Source organism: Mauremys mutica, chromosome 9 (assembly GCF_020497125.1).
Source record: "Mauremys mutica isolate MM-2020 ecotype Southern chromosome 9, ASM2049712v1, whole genome shotgun sequence".
NCBI classification, from domain to species: Eukaryota; Metazoa; Chordata; order Testudines; family Geoemydidae; genus Mauremys; species Mauremys mutica.
Genome location: NC_059080.1, coordinates 9795126 through 9819258, shown reverse-complemented (window position 1 = coordinate 9819258; position 24133 = coordinate 9795126). Strand labels below are relative to the sequence as shown.

At 39.8% G+C, this 24133-nt stretch overlaps 1 protein-coding gene and 1 long non-coding RNA gene across 3 annotated transcripts in view; one reads left to right on the top strand and one right to left on the bottom strand.

Annotated features, from left to right (window-relative positions):
• Nucleotides 1–13850, top strand: part of LOC123378076 — a 37549-nt gene extending 23699 nt beyond the window's left edge. The window contains exon 3 of the long non-coding RNA XR_006582451.1: nt 13754–13850. This is a non-coding gene — a long non-coding RNA (uncharacterized LOC123378076). The remainder of the gene's footprint in view (nt 1–13753) is intronic.
• Nucleotides 1–24133, bottom strand: part of AFF2 (AF4/FMR2 family member 2) — a 492794-nt gene that overhangs the window by 364387 nt on the left and 104274 nt on the right. The gene's annotated exons all lie outside the window — the stretch shown is intronic.

Here is a 24133-nt window from a genome sequence, read left to right as displayed (position 1 = left end):
CTGCTAAGAAAACTCACGTGTGAGACTCATTGCTCTTCGCTGGCATCCAGTGAGCCAGCTTTGGACCACTATGTGGGCCCCACGTCTTCTTAGCCTAATGGCTACCTCAAGAGCTGTGCCACCGTTGACTCCAAACCAAAGGAGCTAATGCCATGCCGTGCTATAGTGGCCAGGCAAGATTAACCTCCAGGGCAATTTGCCACAGTTTTGTCCCCTAGCCAGGGGGTCGCACAACATACAGCATCTCCTCCACTCCTCTCTTCCTGCCAACCACATACAGAAACCTAACCATGTGATGCTAATGCAGATGGGCTTCTGTGAGTGTGATACTTTTTTTCTTTCTACCTGTCTCCTAGCCTTTTATTCTTTTGCTCTCCTCTATGCAGTGGAATTTAGGGGGGAGGCATCTGGCCCATTAAGTGGTACTTAAGGTGAAGAAACAATTTGAAGTCACAGTGAAAAGGCCTTAGGCCATTAAATATACAATACAGGGCTTGCTCCTGATCTCACTGATGTCAGTGGGAATGTGGTTAGTGACTTCAATCGGAGCAGGGCTTGGCTCGTAGCATCCCACATCTTCCTGACGGCTTGCATTCAGGTCTGTCCGAACAAGCAATTTTCCTGATGCTCTGAGAGTCGGGTAGTAAGGCAAGCCATCACACTAATTTGAACCTTGGATTCTAATGCAGGGTTCCAAATTGAGTCGCACAAGAATTGCTCATTCCCAAACATTATCAAGTAGTGATTTAGTTTCCTTAAATCCTGAGATTTCTTTGATAAAGAAAGTCTGCTGCAGCATCAAAAGTGAATGAGGTTACTTTATATGACCGTCACAGCCTGTTTGGACTTCCTTCCAGCTTAGCTTCTTCAGTAAAGGTAGAACCTATTTTAAATTACAGTGTATAATCACAGTGTGTCCCTGACTCCTAGGCAGGTTCCCTTTCAGTTTAAGAGGTCAGCAACTAAGCCCTTACTTCAGAAACCTTCTCCTCCTAAGGAATCTCCTATTCATTATTACCCTACTTCCAGATTACCTTTCTTGGCAAAGGTGCACGAAAGGGCTCTATCAGTGAAGTTGCAATCCTGCCTCAGTAGCAGTGTTTCTTTCTGAGAAGTTTCAACCTTGTTTTCAGACTAATCAGAGACCTGAGGCTGTGCTGGGGAGGCCAGTAATGATCTTCTGTTTTGCAGGCTGATTCTAGAATTGTAGCTATTTCGGGGTTTTGTTTAGATCTGTCGGCAGCTTTCATACCGTTGATCATGTTGTTTTTCTAACCCGCCCTGAACATCTGTTGGCTCTTTCAGAGACTGCATAATCCTATTTTTTTCTCTTATGTATTTTACTGCTATTCACTGGCTGCTTTTATTTAAAAAAACAACTTTTATTTATTTTAAATATTACAAAAACACACAGAAATCCAACTAATGTAATTTCATACAGTACAACAAATTCATACACACAGTTGTTTCTTTAAATTGCAACGCGATGCCAAAAAGAAGACCTGCACACGCTAGATTTAAAGGAGAGGTGGGAGGGGAAAGGAGATGATGGACCCTGGGTTTTTTCATTATATGAATTACTGTGTCTATAAAATGCCAGATTGACAACCTTGCAAACTGAAATACACTATTTAGTCACGGAACAAGTAGACCATGGGAAACAGCAGTGTAGAGAGGAGCTCAGATTCAAACCTTGGGCTCTTTGCAGAGGTTGCCAACGAGAGTGATAATTAGTGCCAATTGTGGTGATTGTTCTTGTGCCATTGCTACTGGGAACATCTCTGACACTAAAATTACTTTGCACAGGCCAACAAACAGCTATCAAATGGTAACAACGTTTTGGTCACTGCCACACTGGGTTAGATTCAAACCTAGAAGACAGAGGCACGTGTCCCCTCGGCCAGGTTGACAAGAATCCCTTTTAGCAGCTATTGGATTATAAAAATACCGTAACTCACTGACGAGTATTTCTCCCCTCTTAATTAAGAGAGCAGATCTTTGTACATGTCTGGACTTCTTCCTGGAGGACAGCAGATTTTGGATTTCCTGAATATCATTTCAAGTCATTATCTACAGTTCTTTTATTCAGTTCAGTCCTTTGTTTCAAACATATTATCCATTGAAAGTAAAAACAAACAAACAAACAAACAAACAAAAAAAAACAGGCATCAACTGCTGGGCCACTTAAATCCAAACTTAACAGTTGAGATGTCTTATTCATCATTTTAAAAATGATTATCTTAGGGAATTTAAGGTGCTAGATTTCTAATGTTAACTTTATACACTGCAAAGTGCCATGGGATGAAAGGTACTAAAGTATGGCAGGAAGGTGCACTGCACTGAAATATGGACAGGTAGACAGACACTTGCAATAATATGAATTCTTGGCAGAGCATTGGAATTGTTTGAATGCGAAGTTTTTTTAGTAGAAAAATGACCTTTTTTCAAAAAAGAATTTTTTTCACCAAATAAAATGTTGACATTGTTGACATTTTACATTTTTGGTAAAAAAAAATTGCCACTTTTAAAAAAAAAATTTAAAAAATCAGTATTTTTAAAAAATCATTTTAAATGGGTCCATTTTAAACAATTTGAAACAAAAAAAACCACTTCTAAATTTTTCATTAAAGTAGGTTTTTGACCAGCACTAGTGCTTAGACTTTATTAATTAACTCCTCTGTTTTGCCACGGATTTTTATGGCTACATATTGGATCAGTCGAGAATTCTGGCATGTGCTCAGGATTTCAGTTCGTATCTAAGGGTTTAATTTTAAAAACAAGAAACAACTTGTGCACCTAAATCCGCCTCTACCACTGAAAATCATGAAGCAACTATACCAATCGAATATGAGGACTATCTCAGTGGGTGAAATTCACCCATAATGAACAGCCACAGCAATTACAGCTACAGCAGCCTCAACACCCCTTGCAAATGGCAGAGTCCCAAGGCTGGAATAGCAGAAAGGAGAGGAGGGGCTGTGCGGTAAGCTCTGTGTCTGGCCTTTGGTCGGGGGAGTAGTGACTTTTACTGCCACAATCCCTCCACACTCCACCCATATCTATAGCCCAGTCACTCCAGCTTTGTGAGCTTGATCTAAAGGCCACTGAAGTCAGTGAAAAGACTCCCACTGACTTTAAAGGGATACAGAACAGGCCCCATGGAGGTAGAATGAACTTCGACCAGCAAGACTGAACACCCGCTCAGAGCTCTAATATATGCAAACCTTCATTCAAAATAGATGAAGTGGCTTTTGCTGAATTCTTAGAGCAGCAACAGTGGAATGGTGGCTACAAAAGGGACCAATACCAATATCTAGGGCGGGCTGAACTTGCATCCATCAACCACACAATCATGCACCTTTTTACTAGAAACATGTAAAACAAAACACGGCATAGAAGAGAGAGAAAGATCTCATATTTATCTACTGCTATGGAAGGAAGAAGTTGTTACTTGTATTCTAAGTTTGTTTAATGACAAAGGGATACAATGTGTATTAATAGCTTCTGATTAGTTTCTGAATGGTAACTATATTTTCTCAACAGTTTTCAATTACAGATTGCACCCTCAAGTAGATTAATTTTTCTGTAGTCAACTGAGAACATCCATTGGGTTTATAAACAACCTGAAAGACAGAATCATTTCACTATTTAAAAAACATAGGTAGGATTTTAACCCCAGGTAAGGTATGTATGTCCTTCAATTTCTCCGGATCATCTGAAGATAAATCTCATGGAATTGAAGGAGGAGGAGGAGGAGGAGAAGAAAGATTTTTTTTTCTAGCTAGTCATGCTTCTGAACTAATTTATCCTCATGCCTTTCAAGTACTAACGTATTTTTCAGTTGTATATTTGTCAAGAGGGTTCAATTGCATTTTGTTTTCTCACAATGGGCTTTGTTTCAACTGTAGTTCAATGGAAAAATCAACGCGGACAACTGACTACATTTTCACTCTAGAGCTGCTACAGCAAACAATTTTAAACTAAGGGATAGGAATGCAAGCTTCTCAATTCATTTTTTGAATCAAAAGGAAAAAAAAGACATATTTTATCCATGATTAAAACATAGTACAGCTATGTTAGCTGAGTGCCTTAGGTCAAGTCGTAGAGAAACCTTTCTGTGCCCTCCTATGTAAAATGTGAATACTACCTCATGAATGTTGTTATGCTTGATTCTTTAATGCTGATAAGGTGCTTGGAGATCCTGGCATAACAAGTGTTATAATCAAGGCACAGGAGTTTGTGTAAGCAATCAAATATATGCATGTATTACTTTAGTTGAAAGAGGAATAGTTCCATTGTGAGCAGAAATAATTTCAACCAATGCTTATGTGTCTGTCAACTCTGTTACCCGTCTGACAGTGTACATTTATGCGTTTTATCCCTGTCCCGGTCTTTACAAAGAGAATGCCTACTGGCAGGTACCTTGGATTGCTCCTGGTTGGACAATTCAAAATTCCTTCTCCTGCCACTGATTGCGCTCTCCTCTTATACCTGCCAGCCCTTTCCTGCCCCAGCAGTCGCCTTCGGAACAATCAATGCCTTTGTTAATCCCGATGGTGAGAAGAGATCTCTCTACCCACTCACCACCCCTGTTATAAACAAACTGTGGGACTGGAGAGGGCCTTTATCAGTCAGACACATATTGGAGGCAAACCTCGATCCTGCCCTGTTCTTTCCATGAGGTTGAGAGATTTCAGCTCAGGGATCTGATGAATGGGGCTCACTGAAGTCCTTGTTTGTTCTGGACATTGTTTGAAGGGTGACTGAATCTGACTGATTTTACTGCTGAGGTCTATGGTACACAGTACTACTTAATGGATACAACCGCAGCCATCCACGTAAACCAGTGGTTCTCAACCTCTTCCTTACCATGAGCCCATGTTGCAACAAAAATCAACTTTGGGCACTCTAAGGAAAACAAGGGTGATCATGGCCATCAAGACCTGTACACAAGCCCTAGACTGAGAGTCCATGACTCAAACCAGAACCACAAGAAGAGTCTTCTTCCACGGTCTCTCTAGCTATGTCTGTCTGTCTGTCTAGGCACTTATGCTACACTAATCGCTGCGATATCAGAGCACCAAACACATACAAAACATTACATTATCTCTGTAGATCTAGAATTAGTTTCTCTTTTGTAAAAAGTGGAACCGGGAGTCAAAGCCCTGAAAGATTACAGATACCCATCTTCCTAAGCCTGACTAAGCCTAAACACACAACAATTATAAGACGGTAAACAGCAGTAATTGTACCCTAAATGTCTTTTTAAAGAGCCAAATGTGCATTTAAAGTTTAGCTCCCACTCACTGCAGCTCTAGAACAAACAGTAAATTAGTCAACACAAAACTGAAAGGAAAAAAAACCCAGCAGTAGCAGCAACAAAAAGGCGGGCAGTCGGGTCCCCAGGCAGGAAGGGTCCCCCTTTTTGCCCCCTCCCCCCCCCCCCGCATTGTGGACATAACCCATGATGGTTTCAGTAAAAACATGCAAGTGTTTAAGCACAAGATGCTCTTGTTATATAAACTGAAGTCTAGTAATTATCACAGGCTGATATAAAAAGGAGAACCCAGAGAAATATTCACCATCCCACTGCAAAGGAATTCATATGCATGCTTCTTTCTCAGCAGCTACCATGCCCGTTTACATATTTCAAAATAAGGAGTTATTTGCACCTGTAGTTCTCAGAGGAGAGCACAGAGTTTCATGTCCATTATAAGCCACTTTTGGGTTCCTCTTTTCATTGGAACAGGTGGCCAGAACATGCATAGCTATTTTTGTCCCACACTTGCAAACATGGTTTCAACCTCTAGCAAGACTCAGCGTACCACTCTGGTCCTGTCTACACTGAGATTAGAACCAAGATCACCAGAATCGTGTTTAAACGATGTTCCTAAGCTCAATGTAGACTGGGTGTTTCCCTTCCCTCCCCCCCATAACCAGGTTATAAAACTACTTTAAAGACCAAGTTACAGCTACCATGGTTCAGATTTGAATGTGGACTCATACTTTGGATTGAATGTACAATTGCTGAACACTAAGCCCCAAATCCTGTCACCAGTGCACCAGTGTGTGTGTGTGTGTGTGTGCACGCGCGAGTACGAGAGAGAGAGAGAGCGAGCGCACGCGCGCTTTGGGGAGTTTTTCCAGCAACTGTACAACTGTAAAGAAGGCCAGACAGAAGAAACGCTACTCAAAGCTGGCGTAATCTCCACAGTAAAAGTCCCCTCATCCTGTCCACACACAAGGGAATGGTGAATGACTTCATAAAGCAGGAGATGTACTACCCTTTCCCAGACCACTATTTCTCAGCTTACCAAGATCCTCTGAGCAGCAGTGAAAAGGGAGATCCTGCAAAACTGGGCTTTATGGGCTGCGTGGGGGTGAGGAGCAAATTGGCTGAATAAATCTTCCCTTCCCTGCACAGTATATCTGCACCAGTTCTACTGTGTGAAGATTCTCCGTACCTGAACTGTGGGGTGCAGAACATGTCTATTACTGAACAAAACCAGTATGGCTGTAAGAATTCTTTGTTTGCAAATAATAATATTATTTTACCAATCCCAGAATTTGAGCAAAGGTTGCTTATCCTACTGATTACGTGGGCCATTTATAAGCTAAAAATGTAGCTGACATTGGGGGACTGGACGGCTCAGGGCATATACAGCCCATCATCTCATAATTACCTGATTTAATTCAGCCCAGCTTAGGTCAACAGAGTCCAAAAGCTGTTATTGTCTGGAGGTTGTCTATCGACATATGTGAAATGAGTTAATGGTCTCCGTACAGTTTGAAAGGGTCAAGATTTCCACACAGAAACCCATGACTTCTTTAAGGTTAACCAGAGACCTGGTTGGCAGTCTCAGCGGAGCTCAAAGAATAAATGTGCATGTAAGCTCTTAGAACATGACATCTGTAAGGCCTCAGTTTGCCCCTCTGAAAAATGGGGATAATGGTACTGTCTTGCCTCATAGGTTATTTGTCGGGAACTAAAGCAGGGCTGGTTGAAAATCAGAATTTCCCACCTGGAACTCTAATATTTCAAAATTTGTTTCTATGCTAAATTAGGATGAGAAGTCAAAATATCATTTCTTCCCCACAGAACAGACAGTTTTGGAAAAATTCTATTCAGAAATACCAAAATACTTAGTTTCAGTTCAGCTCCACATTAATCTGTATGCCCTGAGGAGCTGCAATCTCTTATGGGAGTTGTAGTTCAGGTGCTTATGCTGCCATTCCCTTCTATGGGCTGGGCTCCCTGCCTGCCCTACATCTCCCCTGGTATAACATGATTACGTGGCTCACGTGATGCACTGTGGTCATTCAACCAGAAGGGAGACTGCTCAGGGGGACACAGCGTAATGTCACCCTGACCTGAAATGAAAGGTTCTGAGTCAGTCTGGCAAACCGAAATGTCTTGATTCAGGTCAGCTTGACTGGAAACAAAATATTTTGCTATGATTTTCCTAATAGAAATTTTTTGTTTTGCACAAACTGCATTTTCCATCTGAAAAATATTTGGACAGAAAATTCCTGAGCAGCTCTACATTAAAGACCATGAGATGCTCAGACGCTATGGTAATGTGGGCCATGCAGATCTATCCCTAAGATAAAAAGGGCAGAGGTAGTGCCTTCGTTTGTGTTTGCACCAACATCAGAACAAAGAGGACAGCATGGGCAACTAATAATGGACACTGAAATATCTTCTCATTTCTCTTGGGGCCCAGTTTGAGCATATTAAAAGAACCTTGCTCTGTCAAGGCCAATTCTGTAGATAAACAGAGGACTTCAGTCTCCAGAGCTGTCAGCCCAGTATCTTTCATGCACATTAAATTCACAGAAAAAAATTAAAAACAATAAAGATGTGATAAAAATGTAGCTGACACAAATGAAAAAAAGATCACTGCTCTTGCAGCTTGCTGTAACGTGTTACTGTATGACAGTTCTCCTGCCAATTAAGCTGGAGAGGCCATGTGAACCGATAGCAATACCTAATTGTATAATACATAAAATATGCTATAAATATACCACCATTACCAACAATTATTCATGCCCTTTATTTTTTTAGAAAGATGCTGGTTTTACATGCCTATTCTCTATACTCATAGAGCTGGACAGTTAAAAGGTAGTGATTTCCTCCCTGCTCCACTATCCCAAGGAGATGTCCTCCCCCAAGCAGTAATAATACCTCACTATTAATATATTATTTTGTATTGACATGAACTTATTTTAAAATGTATTAAGTATTAATTAACGAATGCTTGCAACACCCCCAGACAGATGCAACATGGATACAATAATATCCATTATTAAGCGACGTACCGCACTGTCAGAAGTAGAATTAGGAATAGAACCAAGAAGTCTGCTCTAACCAAAACTCCAGCTCTAGCCAATGGCAACCATTGTAGATTGACCAGGCATTATTTTCTTCAGTACTAAATTATTATTTAACTTTTATACTGTGATAGAGCCTAGAGGCCAGACAGCTGAGGCCCAATTGTGCTACGCATTGTGCAAACATATGGTAAATAATAGTCCCTGATCCAAAAAGCTTACCTGGCACTACAATAATGCACATGTAACCAAGATACATGAGTCCAAACTCACTGCTGGGTTCTTTATATCCATTGGAAATGCTGGGGCTACATACTGTATTTCACTACACAAACAGATAATCACTTCTTGGAATATGGGGGAGTCGGAGGAAATATTGACAATATTAGGAGAACTGTTAGGTGTTGAACAGGTTTAAAAACCCTCCCTAAATCTGCTGAAGGGGTTAAAAATAGAGATGATTATTTAAAAAAGGTTTTAAATGCATGTTTTTACATTGAAAACAGCAGCTAGGCAAACCCACACCGGTCAAGATTGTTAAACTATTCTCTATTTAACCAGAATTTACATTTAATCCAGACAATTAATATAAGCCTTATCAAGTTCATGATAATTAGCACACTTACTAACAGCAGTGGCGGCAGCAGAAACGGTGTCAAAGAATTGCTTTGTTGTAGTGCTAGCATTATTGCCAGAGACTTCTATCTGATCTTACATGGCCATCCACTTACTCTTGTATTGCCAAGGAGACCCACTTCCCCCTTAAGCCAGACAAATTACTATGACAAGAAGCAGATTTAGGGTAGCGGCCATTCACAGATCACTTTAAGAACGTTTCGGGTCATGTGCTGATAAACTACTTGCTTTACTGATTTCTGTTGGCTTTCGCCACAGCCAAACTATTTTGCTTCAAGACAAGAACAAGTTCTTGTGGTTTTTTTGGTTTTGGCTTGTTTTTGTTTTTTTTAAACACACTATTTGTGCCATAAGAATTGAGAGGTTGTTAGAACAAGAAATAATATTAATCAATTAAAAAAAAGCCTTCTGCTTCCCCTTACCCTAGAAGGATTTATAAAAGCACCCATCAGCACATGCAGACTTTCTTAAAGCAAGAATCACCCTGCTGATCGATAAGGCCAATTTTCATAAATAAGCCAATTTTTAAATTATTCTAGATTTTAATGGCATTTAATTGCATGTAAAGTTCAACATTTTTACAAGCAAGATGATCTGTAACTAGAGACACCCAAAAATGTTAGGCATTTTGGCCACAATTTCCAAATTTGGGTACCTGAAGTTAGACTCACAAATTCAGGTACCCAGATAAGAGTGGCCTGATTTTCTTTTGAGCTACAGAGGCATATAAATGTCAGAATTACAGATAGAGACATGTTTTAATACCTGCAACTTAGACTCTAGTTGGTGATTTTATTTTTTTCAGACTTTGAATTAATTTGCCATTGCCCACAGAATACACCTAGAAACGTCCAGGCCAAACCAGGGTTGCTAAATTGGGGGTGAAAGCTAAAATCAGGGCAATTAATGAAACATACCATCACTTTAACTATGGAGTCTCTACATATTGTCCCATAATGGCCCAGAAATTCAAGGTGAAGGGTTCAAATGCAGGCAGGCGCTGTCCTTAATTTGTCCAGCATCGCTTACGAATTGCAAAAGTCTGAAGTTTATGCATAGTACATCATACCTGCGTATGTCCTAACAGACATGACAGAGAGCATTATAAACTGACAGTAGATTTGGATTTTGAGCCTTAACTTGAGATTCCCTCGCTTTTGTATGTTTAAGATAGACTCCTAACACTACTTTAATGCATCTGTTTTTGTAGTAGAATCTATAGAAATGGGGAAACTGACACAAATTGAGCTGAACTACGGAAGGTGCTTTTGGGCTACTTTTCTAAAACTATGCTTAAAAGGCTGTGGTAGGAAAATTCAAAGCTTTGATGTTTTCATGAATTCAGAACAATGATATATTGAAAGGTCTGTACACACACACACACACACACACACACACACACACACACACACCCCCCTAAGTGTAAGGAATATACATTTTCCATTTCAAGTGAGAACCTTAACGTTTCACTCCTGACATACAAAGATGAGAGTGCTTGTACATAGCTCATCTACATGCCGTCACTGCAATGGAGATGTAAGTTGTGCAATGATCTAAGAAAGTGTGAATGGGCACACTGAAATGGCTCATTTTGAGGGACCGCCAATCCTACCTATTGATAAACATGGGAGCATGCCTGACTGCATGCACACTCAAATGCCTACTTATTTTTATTATTATTAGTCATTACCGAGTCATAATTACTATTTATTATTTAAATGCCAACAATGAGCTCGTGAACCAGAACAGATGCAAAATACCCTGAGCTAATGAGAAAATCAAAGCCTCGCTCATATTAGTAATTTCATACCATAGGATATCTTTATTTTTGCCAATAAGGCACAACAGTAATTAATACAGCAATATTTTCCTATTGTTCAAAACGAGAAAAGCACATAAAAGCTGCTCAAATCTTGGGAATTTGCTGCTCTAGCTCTCCCCCCCTACCAGCACAAAATACAATAAATACCACTGAAAAATTCCTATTAAAGAGAAACAGCTGCCAAATAAAATACAACGAATTGCCCATAAAAGGCCATTTTCTGTTTATTCAGAGCTGCTACAGTCACTGCTTTTCACAGAAAACGCACAGCGAGGCTCTGTTCTATCATATTTAAATACGTATGCTGTGTCTGTTGCATCGACCATCAGACAGGGCCAAGCACAGAGAATAATTTGTGAACTAACCAACAGAACTTTGCACCAGTCCACGTTTTATTGCTGCATAATAGTTTTGATAACTACTCGTATTACTAGAAAGCAGCTAGCACTCTGCCTAATTACTGTAGCTCCTTGCTTTCACCCGTACAAAATGCAGCTTATGTTACAACATACAAGAACAATGAATGCTTTCTTAGTTTTCAAATAATTTTATATTTAAGAAGTTTTGCAATCAGTAAGCCTTAAAAAAAAAGAATATACGGCTCACACAATATGCCAGATTGACATCCCTGGCATCTGAAAATGTGTATAAATCCAGAGAATAGGGTGCAACACAGTGCTGGCATTTACATCTTATATTACTAGTTCCAGGCTCTTCAACTACATATATTTAATGCAAGATCAGAAACATCAATGAAATAAAATGCATTATTTAATGTAAAGCCACTATAAAGGGCCGTTCCAGTTAACTGAAAATTAAGGGTACTGTTCATTCACCGGCTTCAAATGGAAACCAATTCCCTGACCATACAAACCAATTCACACTCGCCACACAATCGGCCCCAAATTTGGGAGCCACGGGAGCTCCTATGCTTCAGCAAACACTGCTGTCCTTTAAATAAATGTTCCACATCATGGGAATTTGCTAACAACTAAAAACACATTTATGAAAAGCCACATGCATCTTCTCGGTTTCAACAAAAACACAATTAAAGCAAAAAAGGACTTAGCTCTGTCAAGCAGCAAAAGCATTACTGTCTCCTAAAAAGATGGCCAACTCAGGCAAAAGGCAAATGATCTGATCTGATCCAATGAACCTTCAGGAAAAATAACACATAGGACTAGTTGGTTTTTGTATTGTCCTGTCTTCAAAATGCCTGGCTGGAATCAGAGATGGGCCCAAGTTACACAATTTAAATCAACATTCGGCCCCAATCCTGCACTCAGAGTGGATGGAATCTTGCATAGCGCTCCTCTGATTTCCGTGGCCTCCACACATCTACCTGTGCAATTCCCAAAGAAGGGTCGGGGGACTAGATTTCAACACCACTGAAGTTCCTGAATATTTGGATGCAGCCTCTTAGATCAGCCTTTTACAGAGAGGAGGAAAATTTCAGATCAAAATACCCATTCAGATTCCAGGTATGCTTGAATGTGGATCACAACCAGAAGCCAGGGTCCAATCAAAATGCAACATCCATCGACAAAAGAAAATCTGAATGAAGATCTTGGTGTTTCATCTCAGGAAGTTCTCAGAATGCTAACATGCTTCTCTGACTAAAAGAGCAATTAATAAAGGGCCGGAAGCTGCCTCCCTTGCTCACACTGGTTAGCGCCTTACTCTATGAGAAGCCAGGGTGGCAGAATCTGGCCCTATATGGTTTATGAGACTGAATAAAAATGAGTGGAAATGAAAACCCAAAGAAGCAACTGTCGATCTCTGTGTTGCACACACAAGGGACCGAGGAAACTTCAGCCTTTTATAGGATACACGAAAATAACTTCCTCTACAGTCATAATGACAGCTCACACCCAACATACTATACACCTTTTCCAAACACTAATGCCCCTTTTGGCCCTAGGTCAGTAAGGTACACCAGCACGCGCATAATTTTAAGCATGGGATTAGTTCCACTGAAGAAAATGAGAATCCTCATGTTTAAAGTTATGCATGTGCTTACATACCTTGATGAACCAGGGCTGCTTTTTTGGAAGAGGAGGGGAGGTCAATGGCTCTTATGTGCTATAAATTTTTATGCCACTGAATAAGAACAGCCATACTGGGTCAGACCAAAGGTCTATCTAGCTCAATATCCCATCTTCCAACAGTGGCCAATGCCGGGTGCCCCAAAGGTAATGAACAGAATAGGTAATTATCAAACGATCCATCCCCTGACACCCATTCCCAGCTTCTGGCAAACAGAGGCTAGGGACACCATCCCTTCCCATCCTGGCTAATAGCCATTGATGGACCTATCCTCCATGAACTTATCTAGTTCTTTTTTTAACCCTGTTATAGTCTTGGCCTTCACAACAGCCTCTGGCAAGGAGTTCCACAGGTTGACTGTGCGTTGTGTGAAAAAATACTTCCTTTTGTTTGTTTTAAATCTGCTGCCTATTAATTTCATTTGGTGGCCCCTAGTTCTTGTGTTCTGAGAAGGACTAAATAACACTTCCTTATTTACTTTCTCCACACCAGTCATGATTTTATAGACCTCTATCATATCCCCCCCAGTTGTCTCTTTTCCAAGCTGAATGCCATCATGTATTCATTCTCTTACACACACAGTCCATATTTTCAAATTCACATGGGTAAATCACCTAATGCACGCATGCAAATCAGTATTTGTGCACATCTGTGGCTGGTCTGTATTATATATAAATATACTCATGTACATTTTTCTATAATACATGCCGACTTAAATGTGATTAAATGAATGACAAGATGCACACAGACGTACACAACTGTGCAACTCTGTCCATATTGTATATTAAGGGTCAGATGGATACTTCTGGAAAAAACAAATCCATTTAATTTCATTTTCTAGTTATTTGAGCACAAAGAATCACATTTTAAAAAAGAGAAAATATATATTCTCCTATATTTTTGTACTCCCTAAAACAGGTTCATTGATACCATGATGTCTGATGGAGCAGGTGGTCAACAGAAACAAGACAGGCAAAAAACCTCTGACCAATGCCTTTGGAAAGACCTTTTCCCACAGTTTCCTCTCTGATGATAAGATAAGTGGCGAGAATGGCTCGGCTAACTAATACCATGCCTTCACTTCTCAGGAGGGCCTGGTAAAGCTACCAGGATGGAGAGGAGCAACACTGGAGGCACAATCTCCTTCCCGTGGGCACAGAACGCCATATGGGTTAGCAAATGTAAAACTCATTAAAAAAAAATAATTACACACACATCTCATTTGTTCCTGGGTGGATACATTGTCAGGTTTTAGTCTAAAGTGAATATTTACATGCTTAGATTGATACAATCCCCCAGCCCCAAACCAGAAATAATGATGTCACCTTAACCACATTTTTGCAAATACAGTGCCATTATAATACACAAACATGTACAGAAAATACACACACACACACACACTTGGGGATAAGAACAGACTAGAAGAAAATAAGGGTCTTTTCTAATGAGATAGAAAGTGGCAGATGTAAAGATTTCATTCAACCAACAATCTCTTTTATGATATGAATAAACTACTAAAACAGATTTAATCCTTTATAAAATCAGATTATGAGAAGCAGACAAAATCACAACTTGATTCAATATGCCATTTTATCCAGTGTGACTAATGCATTATTTGTATGAAGTTAAAGTGGAGCTTTGGAAAACTATGAAATAAATCAAATGCTCTACTTTATGTAATCTTAACAGACAGATCCCATTAGGATTCTACTATGCATAGCTTTTGGTTAAAATCATTGACCAGTATCCTTATAAATTAATCAACTGAGGTAATGCTGGCTTGGCTGTCATGGTTTGCTCCTAATCTACATTTAGAATTCACTTTAACTTTTCAAGCCCTTTGGAATAGGTTTATCAATCCTCTCTCCTTTGCTTCAGATCTATGACTAACAGTAAATTGTTTACAAAACCCCTGATGCAATAGAACTGCATCATTTATGTCCCTTTCTTTCCATAGACAGACGGACATTACATTACAATTACTTAGAAAGATGTTAAATCTTAACCAAACACACCAGTCTGCCTCAGTTTTGATGAGCCCTCTAATCATTTGCAGCTGAATTTGCAGATTGTGCAAGCTTACACAAGTGAGAATTGTTAAAAAAGAAAAAACAAACAAACCATAGGATTCTTCTGGCTGAAATGCAGTAACAGAATGCACTTAAATTATGTATTTACAATAGAGGTTCATTCTGAATGTAGGGTTCCCCATGTAGCTCTGCTATATCTTCAAAATATACCATTCCTGTGCTAATTTGTGTAATGTATGCAAGATCCAGCCACATTTGTTGGATGCTTCTCTGTGTGAATTCTCTGTGTTGTCTCCATAAGTAATGACAACAGGATCAGGCTCTGAAGGGTTAGAAAAAGTACTTTAGCCACCCAGACCGTGCTAGCTTGACATGGGCTGGAGATGGATGAACTAATGGGTATTTTTCTACTCTAACATCTATCATCGTATGTAATTGTTGCTGTCTAGTAACAGGGTCCAATCGTGCACCCTTGTCTCGATGCAAAGGGGATCCTCCATGTGCAGATCTTCCCATCCTCATGTGGGGAACCTTGGGGAGGGTCAGCCACCTCCACAGAAGTATTGCCTTCTCTTCCTGGTCCTACGAATCCAACAGGGATAGAGGATGGAGAGTGGCAAGGCTATGGAGGAGTGGTCACCCAAGCCAGTGGCTGGACAGAAACAGATTGTAGCAAGATCACCTTTTCCTCCCTGGTCTTCAGACACTACAGCCCTTTCCACAATCTCCACCCCCAAGAGAGGGAAAGCCCTTCCCTCCATAAAGAGAGACGGGAGAGAAAAGGAAGGTACAACAAGGAAAGACTGCAGCTCAGCTCCCATGGTGCTATGAGAGGCATAGGGGTAAGAATAGGGGGTGAGGTGCCAGGGATCTATTGGTGCTGAAGATGATTTCCCATTGGAAGGGGTGAACAAGTCCAAAGATCTGAGACTCCTAGGGCCTGATCAGAGTCCACTGTAGTGAATGGAAAATGTACATCATCTTCAATAGCCTTTGAATCAGCCTCTTCGTGCAACTCCACTGGCCTAAATGCAGTTACACCATGGGCACATGAAGATGATTATGGGTAAATATACTCTCAATGGTCTCCCCAAATGCCTCAAAATTATATTCTTGGTATCTACCAAAATGCATTCCCTGCACTAAAGGCCCATCTTAGCTTTAATTTTAGAAATATACTATACAAAAGTAATGAATTTAAACTGCATTTGCAAATTTCCGAACTTCTCCTACTCTTTTGGGACACAGATGAATACCACAGAATCATTTGCTGCATCTTTCCCTTATAATCTTGTGGGGAAACCTCACTAATAATTTTTGTATGATGAATAATATGCAATTTCTATATTAATTATTTCATAAAAACTGTTCTTGCTAGTGCTTGCTAAATGCATTGCAGTAGTTAGTATCCTCAAGTGTTATAAATAGAAAATATATTCCTTCTAATAACATGTGTTAGAAAACCCAAGCCCTAGGTTAACCGACAAAGCAGAAGTCTGTCGGAAAGAAAGGCAGCTGGCTTAAAGAAAAAATGGATATAATTTTCAGTAAGTGTCATATGCATGTCATTTACTTCAGCCACAGTAGCATATAAAAAACGTCCATACAAGACTGGTGGCAAGAAAGAATTGTCTTGCCTTAAAAAGGTACCACCATTCACTGTCCAAGTTAGCACAGGCCACATAAAACATGCATGTCACGTGTATATTATATAGCCCATGCACTCAACTATGTTTTCTCTTATCTCATCTTTCTTCCTTGAATATATTCTCTTCAGTCTGAATTCTGTCTTCTCTTTTATAAGATGCATTTTTACTGCTAGCTTATCTGTCTAAGTACCTATTTGCCCCACACCGCTATAGTATTTCAGCATTGCATGAACTTTTAGGAATTTCACCTATAACACATCTGTGCAGTAGAGAGTACTATTAGCAACATGGCAGCATGGACTGAACAGTGGACTGGGATTCAGAAGACCTCAGCTCTATTCCTGGGTCTATCGTTGGCCGTCTGTGTGACCTTGAGCAAATCCTTTCACCTCTCTGTGCCTCGGTTTCTCCCATCTGTATAAATGGGGACCATGATACTTACAACCTTTGGAAAGCACTGACCAAGGTGAATGATACTGTAAAAGGTAAGAAGAAATGTCTCTAAGACAACAGTTTAAAAATACAGTTGTTGGGCCAGGCCTAACCAAACCACATGAACCAAAAGCCAGGTGTTCAAACTAATATTTATGGCTGAGGTCCTCTCTTTAATAAAGCCACCCGGTTACATGAGTAGACAGCGATCTGTTATCTTGAGACTAAAAAATGTGTTAGACAGGAAACATGCTATTCTCTATGGAAGCTCTCTTTTTATAAAAGCCACACACCACCATGAATTTAGCCTGTATTGTGTCCTACTACATGGTGCATCTGAAGAAGTGAGGTTTTTTACCCACCAAAGCTTATGCCCAAATAAATCAGTTAGTCTTTAAGATGCCACCGGACTCCTTGTTGTTTTTGTGGCTGCAGACTAACACGGCTCCCCCCGATACATTGTAATGTATTTATCTACTCCTACCTTTAGACTGTTAACTAAGTAGGGTGCTGGCCTGGTCATTGGGTACTGGTCTACAGGTTGGATTTCTGCTAAGGAAAATACTAAACTAGGGCCGGATCCTTAAAACTCTTACTACGGAATAAAGTTATTATTACCTTGAGTAATAAGCACTGTGCTCAGTAGTAAGTGCTGACAGCAATGAAAACTAGAGAGTTTACTTATTTTGAAGTACCATGTACACCCACAGCCACATACAAATTGCTGTAATAATGTTTGCCGACAGAAGGAGTGATTTTTAAACTGGTTATCGCTATCCCCTTTCCTTCTTTACTGTTTGTTAACACTCTTCCCCTATGCAAACACATAATGAGTGGCGTATTCACACCTCAGTGTAACTGCCAGCTACCATGATGGCACCTGAGTCACAGATCAGTTTCAGTCATTGACCTTTGTTGCTAATTAAGCATAATGTACATACTGTATACAATATACAGATTCATAGACTCTAGGACTGGAAGGGACCTCGAGAGGTCATCTAGTCCAGTCCCCTGCCCTCATGGCAGGACCAAATACTGTCTAGACCATTCCTGATAGACATTTATCTAACCTACTCTTAAATATCTCCAGAGATGGAGATTCCACAACCTCCCTAGGCAGTTTATTCCAGTGTTTAACCACCCTGACAGTTAGGCACTTTTTCCTATGACACTCTCACTGTCATCAAGGATACTATCAGATTCTAGCTGCAATATGATCCTCAATTCTGCAATGAAGACCCCTAGATGATTTTTAAAATACAATCCATAGATATCAATTAGCAGCTCAGATCACATACAGAAAGAAATTCAACTGGTGAGAGAGTCAACCTTTCACAGTGGAGCACAGTTCGTCAATCTTCGGACATGTATATAAAATCTAATTAAAATGTTATAAAGTTTTACAGAAGAAATGAGTGGCTAGAGCAGTGTTTCTCAAAGTGGGATCGCCGCTTGCGTAGGGAAAGCCCCTGGTGGGCCAGGCTGGTTTGTTTACCTGCCGTGTCCACAGGTTCGGCCAATCGCGGCTCCCACTGACCGCGGTTCATCACAGCAGGCCAATGGGGGCTGAGGGAAGCGGCAGCCAGCAAATCCCTTGTCCCACACCACTTCCAGCAGCTCACATTGGCCTGGAGCAACGAACTGCGGCCAGTGGGAGCCACGATCGGCCGGACCTGTGGATGGGGCAGGTAAACAAACCGGCCCCGCCTGCCAGGGGCTTTCCCTGAACAAGCGGCGGACCGGCTTTGAGAAACACTGGGCTAGACTTTATTTAACAGTCATAATAATTCGTGGTGTGAATCTGCTATATCTAAGTTGAAAAAAAGCCCCTTCCTGATCAAATACAATTTGTAGTAGTTGGAAAGTTAACAGAGGGAAGTCTTGGTTCTCTCTCATGTCCGCTTTCTAACTCCACATTATTTTTCAGCATTACGAGCTGAATCCTGCAAGCCTGTTCTATTACATGTAGTTCTGTATATTACAAGTAGTCCCACTGAAATCAAAGGGCAGCTCACAGTAGTAAACACTATACGTTCTATTGTTTTAAAGGATCAAGTTCTAGCATAGTATTTTTCCAGAGTAGACACCCAGACATAGATCACTACCCACAAACTTGGTTTAACAATGCAAACTTAATATTAAATATCATAAAAAGTTATGTGAAATGGAGTTGAAAATCCTGCTGACATGATCCCACTTTACTTTTTCCCCACTCCATTTTATGTCATCCTTTTATCTCTAGTTTTCTCCATTCACCAGTCGATCATTAGGTCAGAGGGTTCGTGGCCAGAGATATTAAAACAAATTAAACAACCGTTTTGATTACCAAGCACCAATGCAGAACATTCTTTGAATAATGAAAGGTTTAAAGCATCTTTCCCATCCAGTCACTGCTGTGAAACTATAACTAGTTTATGAGACGTCTGGTTCTGGTAGCTGGGTGTGTTATGGGATTCGCTCCCTCCCACATTAAACTTGCAGAGGTTTTTAACTTTTTAAAAACTAAAGATGCTGCAAAGTTTTAGTTCTCCAAGGGTATTTACTGGCTTCTTTTCATAAATTTTACCTTTTAAAACCACAATTGAGAGAAGAGATTGTAAAAAAGGTTTAAAAATTTAAATTAACCAGATCTCAGCACTGATTTCCAGGGGGCTTTTCACATGCTTAGAGTCAGTCATGTGCTTAAGTAGCTGGCTGAATCAGGGCCTTAGACGGTTGTTCTGCATTTCATGAGATCTTTTGGCCATAATAAGGCCTAATCGAGTGCCCACTCTCTATTAATTTCAGTGGGTGTGAATCAAGCCCGTATTGAGGAAAACATAGATGGGTTTGATTACTTATTGACGAGAAGTATATAATACGGATGTAAGGGCCCAATCCTGCAAGCCCACTACACCTAAAATTTCTCTGTATGTGGCCCTTCAATTAAAATATCTAGGTTTTACAGGATTGGATCTATGTAGACATTTATTGCATGCTCCCCACCATGGTATCATAGGCCAGTCTCTAGAACTCTGGCAGCATGTTCTAAAGCAATTTACTTAAGAAGCTGTTCTTTTTAAAATTTTAAGATTTGCATTGGTTCTGACTGCCAGTCATGTGTGCAACAAGTGTAGAACTGAAGCAAAAAGACAGATACACTAAACCTCCACATTAAAATATTGCACCAGCTTCTTCCAGCAAGCACCATACAAAGAATTGCTTCTTTGGACTCAGTCTCCGGACTGAACAAGGTTCAATTCAATACTCAAGCACACGCTTAATTTTAAGCACATGAGTAAACTCGTGTGCTTAAAATTAAACCCATGTTTAAGTACATTCCTGAATCAGGCCCAAGTGCAATTGTTTGGCCTTGGAGTCAAATTTCTGTCCCATTTAATTCCATGGGAGTTTTGCTACTGATTTAAATACAGATGCTCCCCGAGTTATGTAAACCCGACGTACGCAAATCCAAGCTTACGGAAAACGTTCCGTAAGCTAGAAATAGATGGGATGGTCGGAGATACGTTTCCGACTTATGCAAAATTCAGGTTACGCAAGGCGTTCCGGAACCGTGCAAGAATTACTTTCATTATGCCACCCTTAGGACTGAAGAGTAGTGCAGCAGTTCTGAGAAGTGAAGACCACCAATGTCAGTTCACATCTAACAGATCATTCTGTATATTTATTTAAATGGATCCTTTACAAAATGGTCACATTTTCCAATCAAATCATTTATTTAAATTCCAGGTTGAAGTGACATTCTTTGTCACAGACACAGCAGGCGCAGGCACCATTTTACTGATCCCATTAGAAGGGCTTGCATTATAAAAATCATCTTTGTTTTAAAAAAATCCCAAACCTAACAATATAATTTGCATCCATGTGCAAGGTGTACAAACGCTTTGAAGTTCTGTTTGGCTTTGGAATGGTTGTTCTCCATCCAGATTTGTCCATTTTAAAAAGTCATAAAATTCTTGAATGAGTCATTAGCAAAACAATTCACATGTTGTTAAACTGATTTCTCAAATGTGATCATAATTTTGCCTTGTCTGATGGATGCAAAATTACAAAGGGCCACACTCTTAAACCAGGGCAGAATTCTAGTAAGTCATGATATATGGAAGTGCACAATTTGGCCCAAAGCGTATTTTTGGTCTCTCGCAGCTGCTTGGTTTGACAGCTTCCAATGCCTGTCACCCACCTACCAAAGTCCACAATTCATCCACTGACATTTTCAAAGCAAACTGAAAATGAAATGTTTTCAAAAGAATTACTGTGGGATGCTTGTAACAGAAATCCAGAAAACAAATGCAATTCAACTTTAATATTTCTAACAGGAAAAGAAAAAAATAAAATCAAAGCCTGTACCGTCTCATTCAGAATTTTTTTCCTGTTCAAACTCCCACAAAAATCATCCCAATTCATAAAAGGATCGATCTACTCCATTTCACACATTCCCTTGAGAAACTGCTTCCACCTTCAGAAGATTTTTTTATTTAACAAGCTATTAAAGACCTCTGTGTACAGAACAGTAACTGAAAAGCTCTTCTCCAGCAGCACATGGCAATAAATAAATAAATAAAATAAACCCCCAAAAAGTCACAGGCCGAGACTGAAACAGTTCACCTTTGTCTGGAGAGCAGGATCACCCCCTCTAGGTTGAGGAAATACGTTGAAAGTGCATGCTGCTGTGGCATGCACTATGTTTTTGCATTCATACTGCAGAGAAACCTGGCCCACAGATGGCCTGTTCTCAGCTTTGTCAGCCACAAACAGACCTTTGAACTTTCTATTTATATAACAGTTTAGTGAGTTTAAGCCTCTTCCTGTATAACTGGCAGTTTGCTGGTTTTGCTGTAATTAGGCTACTTGTGATACATAAAATAAAAAGTAAAAACAAGAGGCTCATTTCTCTGCAGCACGAAGTCTTCCCTTATCAGAACCACGCAGCTTCTGCTAGACTGTTACCTGCTGATTTTATTTCCTTTTGCAATTTTATATACCTGAATGTGCAGTTTTCTTTCTTATAGAATATTACCTCTTCTTATATAGCTCCTTTTGAAGGACTTAAAAATAATAGCAACAATGACAATAAGTAAAACATAACCAATGTATCTCTTTGTTATTTGTAGTGTTGAAAGGCTGGTTCTATATCCTGGGATTATTGGGTTGGGGTTTTGGTTTTTGTTTGCTAGCAGTTGATTAATAGCATCACCTTCTTCAGTAAGCAGGTTCAAATGTAGCCACATGGTCCCAGGACACTTCAAGATTTCATTTACTTGGTTACCACAGACAAGTGTGGAAAATGATTTAAAAGACGAAATTTGATTTTTAACAGCAAATGGTCTCCTTGGTGCACACAGCCAGTCAAGCTTTTCATTATCGCTCTCTCCCTTCCCTTCTCCTCTCATAGAATGGTGCATATAAAATGTAAACCCAGGTGAACATTATGGACTCTGAATGGACTTGAGCTGGGCCAGAGTTTAGATCCATTCAAGGTGGGGGTGTATGTGTAAGGGGAGGGGGGTTGGTTTTTGTTTTCTTCTTCTCCTGTTTCTGAAATCTGGTGTGATAGCCTCTGGGGCACTTTTGACCTTCCACTGCACATTTCATTAACTCTGAACCACATTTAAAAAAAAAAAAAGAAATAACCACAAGAACCCAACAACTAAATTCTTTATTAAATTCCACAAAAATGCCTCATTACTGGCTACTGTGAGGACTCTAACAACAGGAGAGTGGAGGTCTGATTCTGCAGTTTTTACCCAGGTAAATCTCCCATTGATTGGGCTGAGTGCCACAAGTGAATTTAAGAACATGTCCCCTGGCAGCACACTTTACAGCTTTGACAGTTCTTGATATAGTAGTTGAGGAGAAGTCACTACAGAGAGATACCTCCCATGGAGGGAAAATAAAAATGCAAATAGCATTTTCTGGGATGCTTCAAAATATTCTGGAGTCATTTGCTGATGAAATGGTGATTAGTGGCAGGCTCACACCCTTCACACCTCCATGAGTGCTGCCACATACATATGACCATTCAAACAACTGCCAGTCTTCATAGTTCACTAGTTAATACTAATGCTCTGCCATATTTGTACTCTCCCTTTGTTTAAATATATAATTTACACACACACTCTTTGGACTTGATTTTGCCTTCCTTGTAGCCCAAAACTCCAGCTGAGATCAATGAAAGTTTTAGGCATGCAAGGAATGCACGACTGGATCTTTATTGCCCTTATAAATAATTATGAAACACTTTTTATATGTTTATGGACACACTCACACATTGTATTGTGTGCACATGCAAGAGAGTTGTATGTAGGTATTTTGATAGGCCAAATCCAGCTCTTTACTCACACAATAGAACTACTTGCCTGAGTAAGACGAGTGATAATATAAATGAAATTATGTTCACATATACAATACGTATAATTACCCACATCTATATAGTGTTACATATATGTATACATGTGTGCTCACGCACACACACAACAAACACATACAGTTAATTATGGGCTAAATCCAGTTTGCCTTACTGCTGCAAGTGCGTCTCTCTCTCTCTCACACGGACACTATTTCATATACATGTACATAAATTACACATATATGGGCCAAATCCAGCCTGCCATACTCATGTAAGTAATCCAACTGAGTGCATGTACATATCCATCCACAGAGTACACAGTATGTAATATAGAGAGTTTGCATAGCTGCAGAATGCTTAGAAATAAATACAGTCATAAAGTAGAACACGTGTTTGGGTCCATTGAGTTAAGAACATTAGATTTCTTTTAAAACAATAATTTTCACTACAAGTCAAGTGAATGACAACCATAGTAAAAGAGGAAATATATTATTAATATTTTATGCAAAGACGGAGACACAAGACTTTCCTTCCTTGTGAGGAAAGGGAGGGGAGGAACATCACTAAATGTACATAAGACCATATTCAGAAAAAAATAAGTTATTAAACAAACATTAAAACTCAATATCTGCAGTGTACACAGTATTTGAACTACACCCACGTATTCAGTTGTAACAGCTTCTATTAAATTAATGATGTTACCCACACCATAAATTAGGCAAATTGTATGCAAATACTATTTGAATAGAAATACAGTCGTTATCAGTTGTCTGCAAAATAAATTAGTGTCGCAGAGTAAAGATAGTGTGCAGAGCATAATATTTAATTGAGCACTAAT